This window comes from Manis javanica, chromosome 8 (assembly GCF_040802235.1).
Source record: "Manis javanica isolate MJ-LG chromosome 8, MJ_LKY, whole genome shotgun sequence".
NCBI classification, from domain to species: domain Eukaryota; kingdom Metazoa; phylum Chordata; class Mammalia; order Pholidota; family Manidae; genus Manis; species Manis javanica.
In genome coordinates, this window is record NC_133163.1 from 107,874,061 (window position 1) to 107,886,940 (window position 12,880).

Below are 12,880 nucleotides of genomic sequence, written 5' to 3' on the forward strand. Positions count from 1 at the left end.
AGGTAAGAGATGAAAGAGAAAAAGTGATAACGTAATCTTTCCTAAAAATTTCAGCAAGTGAGAAATTTTTCATAAAAAATACGACTATAAAACATAAGGAAACGAAGTAGGAGATAGAAGGCCGTGTGACCTAAATCCTCACCTGCTATTACCGTATCTACTGAAATACACTCAGGAGAATGTCCCAAGGCTGATGAAATGAGGAAACAGTGATACAAGCTTATTATTTTGAATTATGGAATAAACCACAGAAGAAAGAAAAGAAGAAGGAGCTAATAAAGGTTGCCTTAGGAGAACAGGACTAGGCCTTGAGAATGCTGTGTCAATATTTTTAGATGTGTGTGTATATGTGTGTTTTCCTTACAGGCAAAGACCGTACTTCACTCATCTTTGTTTCCCCAAGTCTATCCCAGTGATAAAATAACAGCAATAGCAATAAAGTAACAACAATAATAGGAAAACTATCTACTGTATTTGTTAAGCACCTACCATGCCCCAGGCACTATGCCAAATGCTTCACATAAATATTCTCATTATCTTACAACCCAGCAAGGTAAACATTCAGTATTTCCAATGAGGAAATGGATATAAAGGAATTCAAAAAAAAAGAAATTGTCTAGGGACACACAGCTGGTTAATGGCAGGATTTGAACCTAGGTTCTCAGAACCAACAGGACTTGAATCTAGGTCTGATGGCCTCTAAGACCTTGAGTTTTTGTTTTTAACTAAATCAGTTTTGAATGAATAACTGTGAATAAATGAATGCATACAAAACTGAAAATGAATGTCAGTGATGTTGTTCCATACCTCAAAAAATAGCATTCTATCTTGCTACAAGTATCACCATCTAGATCCAAAAAGCTTTAGATTCATAAACTTACTATGCCTGAAATAACTTGGAGAGGCTACAGTGAAGTAGTAAATAAGGTCTGGTGGAAGCCAGAGGGAAAATTTAGATTCTTTAAAGTAAGTGGAGAGATTTTTGTCTAGTAATAGAACAAATTGAAATATTCCAGGCTGAAGGAACACTGGGTAGTAAATTTATATTGAATTAACTTCAACATTTTCAGCTTTCTGACTAAAACATTATTTTCATGAACACTGAAGTGGCTCAGGCATTTGGGCTTAATGCAAAATTACTTTGCTTAAGTGGCTATGTCTTTGAGCCCACGAAGGTCATACAAATGTAAAAACATGCCCTGCCTCAGGGGCACCGCACCGACTCCCATGCTTTTTAAATTATTCTATCAATGAAAAAAGTGGAGTGCACCCCTCTCCCTTACATATTGTCTATAAATTATATTCTGATATGCTGGTTTATGATATGCATTACAGCACATACACAAACAACAGAACACTTAAAAAAATGAAATAAGTACAGCACGTAATCAGAAGTCCTACTTTTTCTTCTTCCCTTCCAGTGAATAATCTTTTGTACAACCCTGGCTAAACCCCACTTAGGAGAACAGTGGTCTAGGGGTGGATTCTCACATGCTGAGCAAGTAGCCATGAAGAATAAATTGTGTATAAGGGAAAACAAAAATATGATTAGAGCCAACATTTATTAAGCACTTACCTTATGCCAGGCCCTGTTCTAAGTTATGTGTATTTGTGAGGGCCAGGCCCCTGGCCAGGGCTCGGTCCCGGGGCTGATCCACCGCAGCTCCCTTGCCCAGTGGTAGTTCTAAGACCTGGTATTTTAGCCTCGTCACCAGCTGGAGAAGATGGCGCCCATTTCCTGCTCACCACCCTTTCCCCTCTTCCCTGTTGGGGATTGGCCCAGCAGACTTCCGTACCCGTGCACAGCTCGTGCTGCCCACTTAGAGTGGCGCGTGACACCTATCCGCTTAAAGGTCATGCATGATACTGTCCTGGATTGGTTGGGTGACTGAATATAAGGGAGCCCGCCGGGAGGGAGAGGAGCTTCCCGACAACTGCTGTAACCGCCGCTAGAGATTAGACAATAAAGCCTAGAGAAGAATCAAGACCTTGGGCGTGTTGCTTCGGCCCCTGAAGGGTCGCAACAAGTGGTGCCGAAACCCGGGAATCGCTAAACCTCGTCGCGACCTGATCTGCTGACCCTGGCGCCTGCCGATGAAGTAGAGCTTGTAACTCTTCAGGAACGTCGCTGGACGCCGTTCGGTCAGCTGGCCAGACCGGGAGAGGGAACCGAGGAGGGTGAGTGGATCGGAGAGCAAACTGAAAGTATACGTGGCAGGGCGGACAGCAGGCAGTTGCGGTGGGTGTTTATGTGTAGTGTGTGTGTCCTGTTAGTGTTTGTGACATTGTTCATTATAATATATGGAATGAGGAGGCCCCAGTGAAGGTTCGCAGAGTGGCGACGAAATCAAAAGGTTCGCGGAATTAGCGACGTAGTCCATCTAAATCATAACTAGGATACTTGCCCCTTTAGAGAGAGGATGGGGACGGAGGCCTCTAGGGTTAGGGCCGAGGAACCTCTGAAAGCGCTCCTTAGAGCTAATGGAACCCCTTTGAAAACGAAGACTGCCAGGGCATTCCTGAACACTATAGAGAATCATGCCCCATGGTTCTTAGATGAAGGAAAAATCACCAGCCCTCTATGGGACAGGCTGGGGGATGACCTACGCCGGGCAGACAAGAGGGAGCCCCTTCCACCAGGGACAATCCCTATTTGGGGGTCAAGTAAAAAATTGCCTGAAGGGACAGAAGCCAAGCTGCCGAGAGGCCATCCAGGAGGGGGAGGAAATATTAGAGGAAGTACGAGAAGAGCGTGCCTCCGCAAAGGCATCGGAAGGGGGATCTGAACAGGGACTGCCATCTGATGAGGATGAAGACGGGGAACTTTCGGGGGACGAGCTAGAGAACAGGTTTAATAGCAGAGCATCACGCCTGTCATTATATCCCTCCCTTGAACCATTGAGACTCCAGCCAAGGGAGGAGGGGGAGGCTCACCACACCCCCCTAAAGGCAGATAATGCCAAAGCAGGGCTAGTAACTCCCTCAGCCCCCATCGAACCCTCACGATTAAAACCAGGACCATTCACTTCATGGCCCGAGCCGCCACCTTATCAGCACTGTCACTGTAAAGATGGCTGGGTGAGGTGGGTATGCAGAGAAGGGCAGGCAGCATTCCCTGTAATAGAAGACCTGAACACTCAGCAAAGATATCATCAACCCGTAGACTTCAAAATAATCAAAAGCCTGAAGGAGGCTGCCACCACCTATGGGCCTCAGGCCGCCTTTACAGTGTCTCTGGTAGAATCAGTGGCCTCCTTGAACCTAACCCCAGATGACTGGGCCAATGTCACCAGGGCGTCTCTCTCCGGAGGCCAGTATCTGACTTTTAAAACTGCGTGGCAGGAGTTTTCCCAGGATACTGCACGGCGTAATATTGCAGCAGGGAACCATCAATGGAACCTAGACATGTTAATGGGCTCTGGACCCTACTTAGGGCAGCACAATCAGGTCAACTACCCTCCCGCGGTTTACTTACAGATTTCCACAGCCGCGGTCAGAGCTTGGAAGATCTTACAAGGCACAGGGGATCTACAGGGTCAGCTTTCTAAGGTGTTGCAGGGGCCTAATGAGCCCTATGCAGATTTTCTCATGAGGTTGATGCAAACTGCCGGTAGGATCTTTGGAGATGCAGAAACAGCCATGCCCTTAGTCAAACAGTTAGCGTATGAGCAAGCAAAGAAATGGTGTAAGGAAGCCATTCGGCCATGGAAAAATAAAGACTTAAACACCTATATTAAGGTATGTAGAGACATAAACGATAGTGTAGTTCAAGGGCAAGTGATGGCCGCTGCAATAACTCAAGGACTGCGCAATGCGCGTGGCGGAGCCACCCCTCCAGGGGCATGCTTCTATTGTAAGCAGCCAGGTAACTTGAAGAGGGACTGCCCCAAGCTAGGGGGACCAGGAGGTAATGCTGCACCCATCAGGCAACCTCGACTGTGCCCTAGGTGCAGAAAAGGGAACCATTGGGCAAATGAGTGTAGATCAGTGGCCGATGTAGAAGGACGCCCACTGCCTCCACAGCAGCCAAAAAATGGGAGGCGGGGCCCCACACCTCAGGGCCCGCAAATGTATGGGGTGATTCAGCAAATCCCCCGAACACATTATCACCTGACCGATCAGAGCACTCACAAGGAGGCGGAGAACCAAGGAGAGCCACAACAGGGAGTGCCGGACTGCACATCCGTGCCACCACCCGCCTCGTACTGACCCCAGAAATGGGAGTTCAAGAAGTGGAGTCCAATTACAGGGGGCCCTTAAAGAGGGGGGTGGTGGGACTCCTTTTAGGCTGCAGTTCCACCACTAGAGCAGGCTTGATAGTCCATCCTGGAGTGATAGATCCAGATTTTGAGGGAATAATAAAGGTGATGGTCTCCTCCCCTCAAGGCATTACCGCCATAAATCCAGGAGACCGCATCGCTCAGATTCTCATGCTTCCCAGTAACCATGACAATTTTGACAGTAAGAAGGTCATAAGGGGGGACCTCCGGCTTTGGGTCGTCCGGGGCTCCACTAGCTTGTGTCACACTAGAATTAGGGGACCGGCCTATGTATGTAATCCAAATTAGAGGCAGGGAGTTTGTGGGGCTGTTAGATACCGGGGCAGATCACAGCATCATCAGGGAAGAAGAGTGGCCTAAAGACTGGTCTCTAAATCGAGCTGCACAAACACTGAGAGGTCTGGGGATAGCCCAGGCACCAATGTACAGTGCAGCCACGCTGCCATGGAAGGACTTAGAGGGGCATCACGGTGTTATTCAACCATACATCCTAAAAATGCTTATGTCCCTATGGGGATGAGATGTTTTAACACAAATGAATTTTAAACTAACTACAGAGACTTTTTACAGTGAGCAATCTAATGCCATAATGAAAAGACAGGGGTACGCGGGCACTAGAGGACTAGGGAAGGATCTCCAAGGGAAAGAACAACCAATCCTTTTAGCAGGGAGACCGCCCAAAGGGCCTGGAGGACCAGGATTGGGTTTTTCTTCGGGGCCACTGAGGGAAAACAGCCTATAGAAATAACATGGCAGTCAAAAAGGCCCGTGTGGGTACCTCAGTGGCCCCTCACCAAAGAAAAGAAGGAAGCAGCCCACACTTTAGTACAAGAACAGATAGCAGCTGGTCACCTCCAGCCCTCTATCTCGCCATGGAACACACCTATTTTTGTAATTAGGAAAAAGTCTGGCAAGTGGAGATTACTCCATGATCTCAGGGCAGTGAACAGACAGATGGAGCTTATGGGACCTGTACAATTAGGCCTTCCTCTCCCTGTGGCCCTGCCCAGAGGATGGAATTCAATAGTGATAGATATCAAAGACTGTTTCTTCTCCATCCCGCTTCACCCCAGAGACTGTCAAAGGTTTCCCCATGAGCGATATGAGTGGATAGTATTGCCACAGGGCATGGCTAATAGCCCCACCATGTGTCAGATCTATGTAAAGAAGGCCTTACAAACTGTCAGGAAACAGTTTCCCCTGATAATCATCTATCACTATATGGATGACATTTTGCTGTGCAGTGAAGAGGAGAGACAACTGGAGTTCGCTCTCTGTTTCCTGCAGGAACATTTTGAGGAGTGGAACCTTAAAATAGCCCCTGAAAAGATCCAAACTGTCCTGGCCCGCGGGATGAACGTGGAGTGTGCCGGAGACGCCTGCAGAAATGAGACAAGCAAGAGACACAAAGAATGACCAGCAAGACAGGATGTCTGATCAAGCTGGTGAAGTTTATTGTTTACAGGCTCAACAGGGAGGTGTTTTCACACATCCTCAAGGTCTCCCTATTTTCAGAGTGAGGAGTCTTGGCTCATCTTCAAGGACAAGATATGTTTTTGTGAGCAGATAACTTCCAAGGACTGCACCGGTTGCTCTCAAGCTTGTGCTTTCCCATGCTGCGTTCAGACGTGGGGGAAGGGACATAGCCCCGGCTCCCAACACCAAACACCCAAAGTAAAGGAATATTTAGGAATGAGATTGGGAAACACAATGGCCAGGCCATTAAAGGTAACCATAAGGACGGATCACCTGAAAACTCTAAATGATTTTCAAAAACTACTGGGAGACATTAATTGGGTTCGTCCATATTTGAAACTCACCAATGAAGAGCTAAGTCCCTTATATGACCTCCTGAGGGGAGAACCTGATCTGGCCTCCCCTCGATCAGTCACTGAAGAGGCAAGAAAAGCTATAACATTGGTTCAGTCACGCTTGCAGTTAGTGCAAGTCGAGCGGATTGATTACTCCAAACCAATTGCCTTCATAGTGCTCCCTAGCAATCATAGCCCCACAGGCGTACTGTGGCAAGAGGGCCCTATGCTATGGGTCTACTTGGCACATTCGCCTGGGAAGATCCTGGATTGGTATCCCCAGACTGTGGTCGAGCTGATCTTGAAAGGTGTCAGGGTATCCACAGAGACGTTCGGTGCCCCTCCAAATACCATCATTACCCCATATACTGCAAAACAAATTGAATGTCTTACCACCTGCTGTGATGCATGGGCTATCGCCTGCACCATATCTAGTGCCACCTTCGATAATCATTATCCAAAATCCCCCTGGCTCCAGTTTTGCCTAGCTAACCCGATCATTTTCCCTAAAACTACCAGGAGGGAACCCATTCCTAGGGCTAAGGTAATCTTTACCGACGGCTCTAAGGATGGCACCGCCACAATAGTTACCAATGAACAATCATGGGCCCTCACATTCCCGGCGACATCCGCCCAGCAGGTAGAGCTGCTGGCAGTGGTGCAGGCCTTTAAATTATTTCCCCACGAGCCATTTAACCTCCTGTCAGACAGTCAATATGTAGTTAACTCAGTTACCATTATAGAAAATGCAGGGCACATTAGACAGACAACGCCAGTTGCCGGAACACTTAGAAGCTTGCAGCACCTTATCTGGGATTGGGTCCATCCTTTCTTTATTGGACATATCAGGGCTCATACTCCACTCCCAGGCCCGCTTGCCGAAGGAAATAGGAGAGCGGACAAACTAACCTGCAGCCTAGACATCCTAGCTTTAGCCAACCCGGTAGAACAGGCCACTAATTACCACAAGCTCTTTCATGTTAATTCCACCACCCTACGGATGAAATATCCTATTACAAGGGAGCAAGCAAGAGCCATAGTCCTCGGCTGTAAATGGTGCGTTGCTCTCCTACCCCTACCATCTCAAGGCATAAACCCAAAAGGACTACTACCAAACCACCTGTGGCAAATGGACGTCACACACATCCCCGAATTTGGGAACATGAAGTATGTTCATGTGTCCATTGACACATGCTCAGGAGTAATCTTCGCCTCCTGCCACACGGGCGAAAAAGTCCGAGATGTTATTTCCCACTGCCTACAGGCATTCTCTGCCTGGGGCATGCCTAAACACCTGAAGACTGACAATGGACCAGCATATACATCCCAACCGTTTCTGACATTTACTCAGACTCTAAACATTGCTCATACAACGGATATTCCATACAACCCTCAAGGACAGGGTGTAGTAGAGCGCACACACAGAACACTCAAGGCCACTCTAATAAAACAAAAAGGGGAAATAGGGGCAGACTACAAATCCCCTAAAGATAAACTTAATATCATCCTATTTATATTAAATTTTTTGACATTGGACATAAATGGCCAGAGTGCGGCTGAAAGACACAGTCAGTCTGCCGACCCTGACAGGAAACCCAAAGTACTGTGGAAAGACGTGCTGGAAGGTAACTGGAAAGGCCCGGACCCAGTACTTATCTGGACCCGAGGCTCTGTTTGTGTTTTCCCACAGGGCCAACACCAACCTATCTGGGTACCAGAGCGATACGTGAGGTGAGTGGAAAACTCAAGGACGGAAGAACAGAATGCTGATGCTGATAGCGCTCACAATCCTAGGGTGGACCCTGCCACCAGTGAGACCCGAGCAGAGACAGCTATGGGGAGTAGTAAAGGCATGGCCACTGCCACTGCCCCTGAGTAACCTATCAGCAGAGACTTTGAACAGCCTGTCGCAAGATACCGCTTCTGCGCTGATGCAGCAAAACCTTATTAATACACACTTGAAGAACGGTATAGTCTTGGTGAACCAGCGCGTGGACCTTCTCCAGGAACAACTGGATTTGCTCGGTCAGACATGGCATTTGGGCTGTGTCAGTTCCTACACTGGACTGTGTGTTTCCAGCATTCCATTCAACAACTTCTCTCGGGCTGCAAACCTATCCCGACAGTTGGGACACTTGCTGAACACAAACTGGTCTAGCGAACTCGAGGAGCTTACCGCGCAGCTAAGATAGAAATCATGAATGTTAGCTCTAACACTGTTAATGTTATCTCCATGTCTCAATCAGCTATGACAGTGTTTGATGCTGTAAAGGCTTGGTCTGGGGTGGGAGTTATGGGTGTGATTGTGATCGCTGGACTGCTGCTCCTTGGCAGGGCAATTTGCTCTGTGCGGTGGCAGCAATTACAGGGTAGACGAGTGCTGTTGCAAGCGATGGCTGCCCTGGAAGAAGGCGTCTCCCCAAATATATGGCTTCAGATGTTGGATCAGTAGCCAGAGACGGGTAAGATCTGGCGCTGCGCATATCAACCTAAGACAGGGCACAGACCAGAGCTGTCTGCCGCCTGAGGACGGGTAAGAATGCTGCAGACTCTGGGCAACCTAAGACAGGCATGATCCAAAGGCCACGCATTATATTAAACAAAGAAGGGGGAGATGTGAGGGCCAGGCCCCTGGCCAGGGCTCGGTCCCGGGGCTGATCCACCGCAGCTCCCTTGCCCAGTGGTAGTTCTAAGACCTGGTATTTTAGCCTCGTCACCAGTGGGAGAAGATGGCGCCCATTTCCTGCTCACCACCCTTTCCCCTCTTCCCTGTTGGGGATTGGCCCAGCAGACTTCCGTACCCGTGCACAGCTCGTGCTGCCCACTTAGAGTGGCGCGTGACACCTATCCGCTTAAAGGTCATGCATGATACTGTCCCGGATTGGTTGGGTGACTGAATATAAGGGAGCCCGCCGGGAGGGAGAGGAGCTTCCCGACAACTGCTGTAACCGCCGCAAGAGATTAGACAATAAAGCCTAGAGAAGAATCAAGACCTTGGGCGTGTTGCTTCGGTCCCTGAAGGGTCGCGACATGTATTAATTCATTTAATCCTTATGACAACCCTATGGAAAGATTGTGTGTTTAACCCCCATATTATAAAAAACAAGAGTCACACAGGTAATACAGAGAGCCCCATGTACCTGTGACACAGCTTCCTCCATTGTTAGCATCTTATATAACCATGGTACATCTAGCAAAACTAAGAAACCAACATTGGTGTGTTATTGGTATCTAAACTCCAGACTTTATTTGGGTTTTGACAGCATTCCCGCCAATGTCCTCTTTCTGTCCCAAGATTAAATCAAGGGTATCACAGTGCATTTGATTGTCACGTCTCCCTGGTCTCCTGTAGTCTCTGAAAGTCTCTCAGCCTTTCATTGTTTTCATAACATTGACATCTGTAAGAATCACTAGTCATGTACTTTGCAGAATATCCCTCAATTTGGGATTGTTTAATGTTTTTCTTGTGATTGTCCTGGAGTTACGAGTTTCTGGGGAGAAGACCACAGAGATGATGTGGGCCTCTCATCCCATAATGTCAGGGGGCTCACAATATCAACAGGCATCACCGATGAAGCTACTCTTCATCACTTGATTAGGGTGGTGTCCGCCAGTTCTCGCCCCTGTGAAGTAACCATTTTCCCCATTCCATATACTCTTCTTCAGAAGCAAGTCATAAGTATAACTGCCCTCCCAGGAAGAGGGAGGAGATTAAACATCATATTCTAGACTCAGGAGTATCTACAGCTACATATATTATTTGGAATTCTTCTGTAAGGAAAATTTGCCTCTTCTCCCCATTTTTTAATTCAATCAATTATTTATACCAATATGGACTCATACATATCTATTTTATACTTGGGTTATACTCTAATACTAGGTTAATTATTCTGTTGCTGAAACAGTTCCAGCGTTGGCCGTTGGGTGCTTTTCCAGGTTGGCTCCAGTGTCCCTCTGACATGCCCTCATCAGTGTGGTTGGATTTTTTTGTTTTTTGTTTGAGCACTTTCTTATTCTCTGGCACTACAAGGCATTCCAGGCTGATCTTATATATTTCCTGTTCTAGTCCTAGATTAGTCATTTCTCCAAGGAGCCCTGGTTCCTCTTACTGGTGAATGGCATTAGAAACCAAGATGTAGGTGCTAGGTGTGCCCTCTGCTATTGAAGTGTCACTGCTTCTAAGCCCTCTCAGATGACAGAACAAGGAAATACGTGTACGTACACTAACTCATGCATCCACACACCTCTCTAATGGTTGCTGTGTCTATATCTTTATCTGTCTGTATGTAAATATATATATTAAGCTAAACATGTCTTCATATTGATGGTCTTCATCCCTCTTGCAGTACCACAGGGTTTGTTTTAGCTTTTCAAGCTCATCTGTAACTTCTCTCTCTGACAATGAGAAACCGGGCTCCCAACATCCACCATCCATTCACTTGCTCGCTCAACCCTGGTCTGCAGATAAAGCCAAGGCAGAGTTGTTGGCCTATGCCTCAGTGAGAAGCAGATTTGCCAAGCAGAGCACAGTGATTCTGTACACTTCTTTTGCCTGTAGCCTTAGAGTTTCTAGTTAAAATGACTTTTTCCTAAGCTCCTCAGGTCAGCTCCTTTGCCCCCAACCCATACCAATGCTGTTATATCATATTGTGCATCAGTCAGGGTTCTACCAAAGAAACAGAGTATCAGTAGGATACAGAGATGGATACGTACATGGTGTTCCTCTGCTTGTCGGTGACTGTCTTCTTCCTGAATCTGCACATCATCTTCTCTCTAAGCATGCCGTGTGTCCAAATTTCCCCCTTTATATGAATATAGTCATATTGGATTAGAGACCACCCTAAGGACCTTATCCTAACTTGATCACCCGCAAAGATCCTATTTCCAAAGAAGATCATGTTAACAGGTTCTAGGGATGAGGACTCCAACATCTTTTTCAAGGGCACAATTCAAACCCATAACAATAGGCAAGTCTGAAATCCCTAGGCAGGCCAACAGGAAAGGCAGGCTGCAAACTCGCAGGCAGGGCCTGGGCTGCCGTCCACAGGCAGAATTTCTTCTGCTTCAGGGAAGCCTCAGCTCTGCTGTCAGGCCTTTCAACTGATTGGATCAGGCTCGTCCAGATTATCCTAATTAGTTTTACTTCTTTAAGGTAAACTGATTATGGACTTTAATCACATCTACAGAATACCTTCAGGACCGCATCTCGAAGAGTATTTGATTGAGTAATAGGGACTCTAGCCTAACCAACCCGACACATAAAAATGACCTTTACACATTGTAACACATTTAGATTCATTTGCCATAGTCTGCATTCTACAGGATACCTTTGGGGTCTGAGGATAGACACAGAAACTGCTGTTACTATGTGCATCAACCAGGAAATTTTATGCATCCACTTAAAAATGCATGGACAAGCTCCACATGCATTATCTCCTTTAAGCCTTGGAAGAGCCTTGTGAATTAGGTTTGCGAGCCCTGCCTGAGAGGAAGAAGAGAAGAGAGGCCTGTGGTGGCAAAAGCAGGATTGGAACTGAAGCAGGTCTATCTGGCTCCAAACCTCCAAAAGCTTCGCCACAATGTTGCACTGCCTCCCTGACCTCCAGGTAAGTCTTATCAAGCATATACAAGAAAAACCCCAGGAGAATGCTTACGCTTTTTAAAGACACATGATTTTCATTTACCAAATATAAGTTATTAAATTCAATGCATTATGCATATTTATATAAGGACAAAGTTCCCTTTCCATTTTTTTTTACCAATTCTTCTAACTGTGGTAAAATACACATAAAATGTACTCTGTTAGCCATTCGTAAGTGCATTCCCTTGGTCTTTTGAAGTTAAGCAGGCATAGGTCTTCAAAAAGCCCAGACGTGCCTCCAAAGTTGGTTAGTTTATGATAAAGACAGTGATGACAATGTTCTTGGCTAATAGCAAAAGGGAAAGACCTGGAATAAAAATAACATTCACAGGCAAAGGGCAATGGGTTTTGCAAGGCGAGTGTTACAGGAGGTCCAGTTTCTGGGGTTGTGCCTGCACGGGGGAATGTCGGGGCAGCATCTCTCAGCCAGGTGGTCAACTTCAAGAACCCATCAGGGCCCGAGCAAACTATGAGGTTTTTGTGGAGATCTGACGTAGGAACCGTATAGCTTTCTCTTCCTACCTTCCTGATATTTGAATTACTGTCAAGTTCTCAAGTAAGGATCTTGGTGACAGAAGAAGAGCAGAAGCATCTCTGGTTGGGTGCAGATCACCATTGGAGCAATTAAGGAGAAGCAATCCCTACGAGTCTACCCCCTGCAGGCAACATAGAATTTAAGCCCAATGGCCCCCTGAGCAATGCCCAGACCCATGTTACAGTTCTCACCATTTTTATCCCTCTCACTGTACCTCTCAAAACATGTTTGAACAGAAAGGTGCTATTGTTTGGAAAGGGTTACAAGACAGTTTTTCTGAAGTAGCTGCAAAGATGGGAGATCGGGAGTCTTAGGAAGGAGCTGCCAGATGCACAGCTGCTCACCTGCAGCTCTTTACTTGGTGCAGGCCAGAGGCTGACACCAAGGAACAGGTTAAGTCTTCAGGAAAGACTGAGCAATGCTGTTGTCAGGCAGTTCCATGTGGAGGGAATTCCCTGTGCGCGAGGTGGGACCTCACCCACAGGAGGGTTCTTGACTCTGGTCGAGAAAGAATTCATGAGCATGTCAAGCAGGTACAAGCAAAGAATAGTTTAATAAAGCAAAGTACACACTCAAGGAGGGAGTGAGGGTGTGCTCCAGAGGGGAGCGGCAC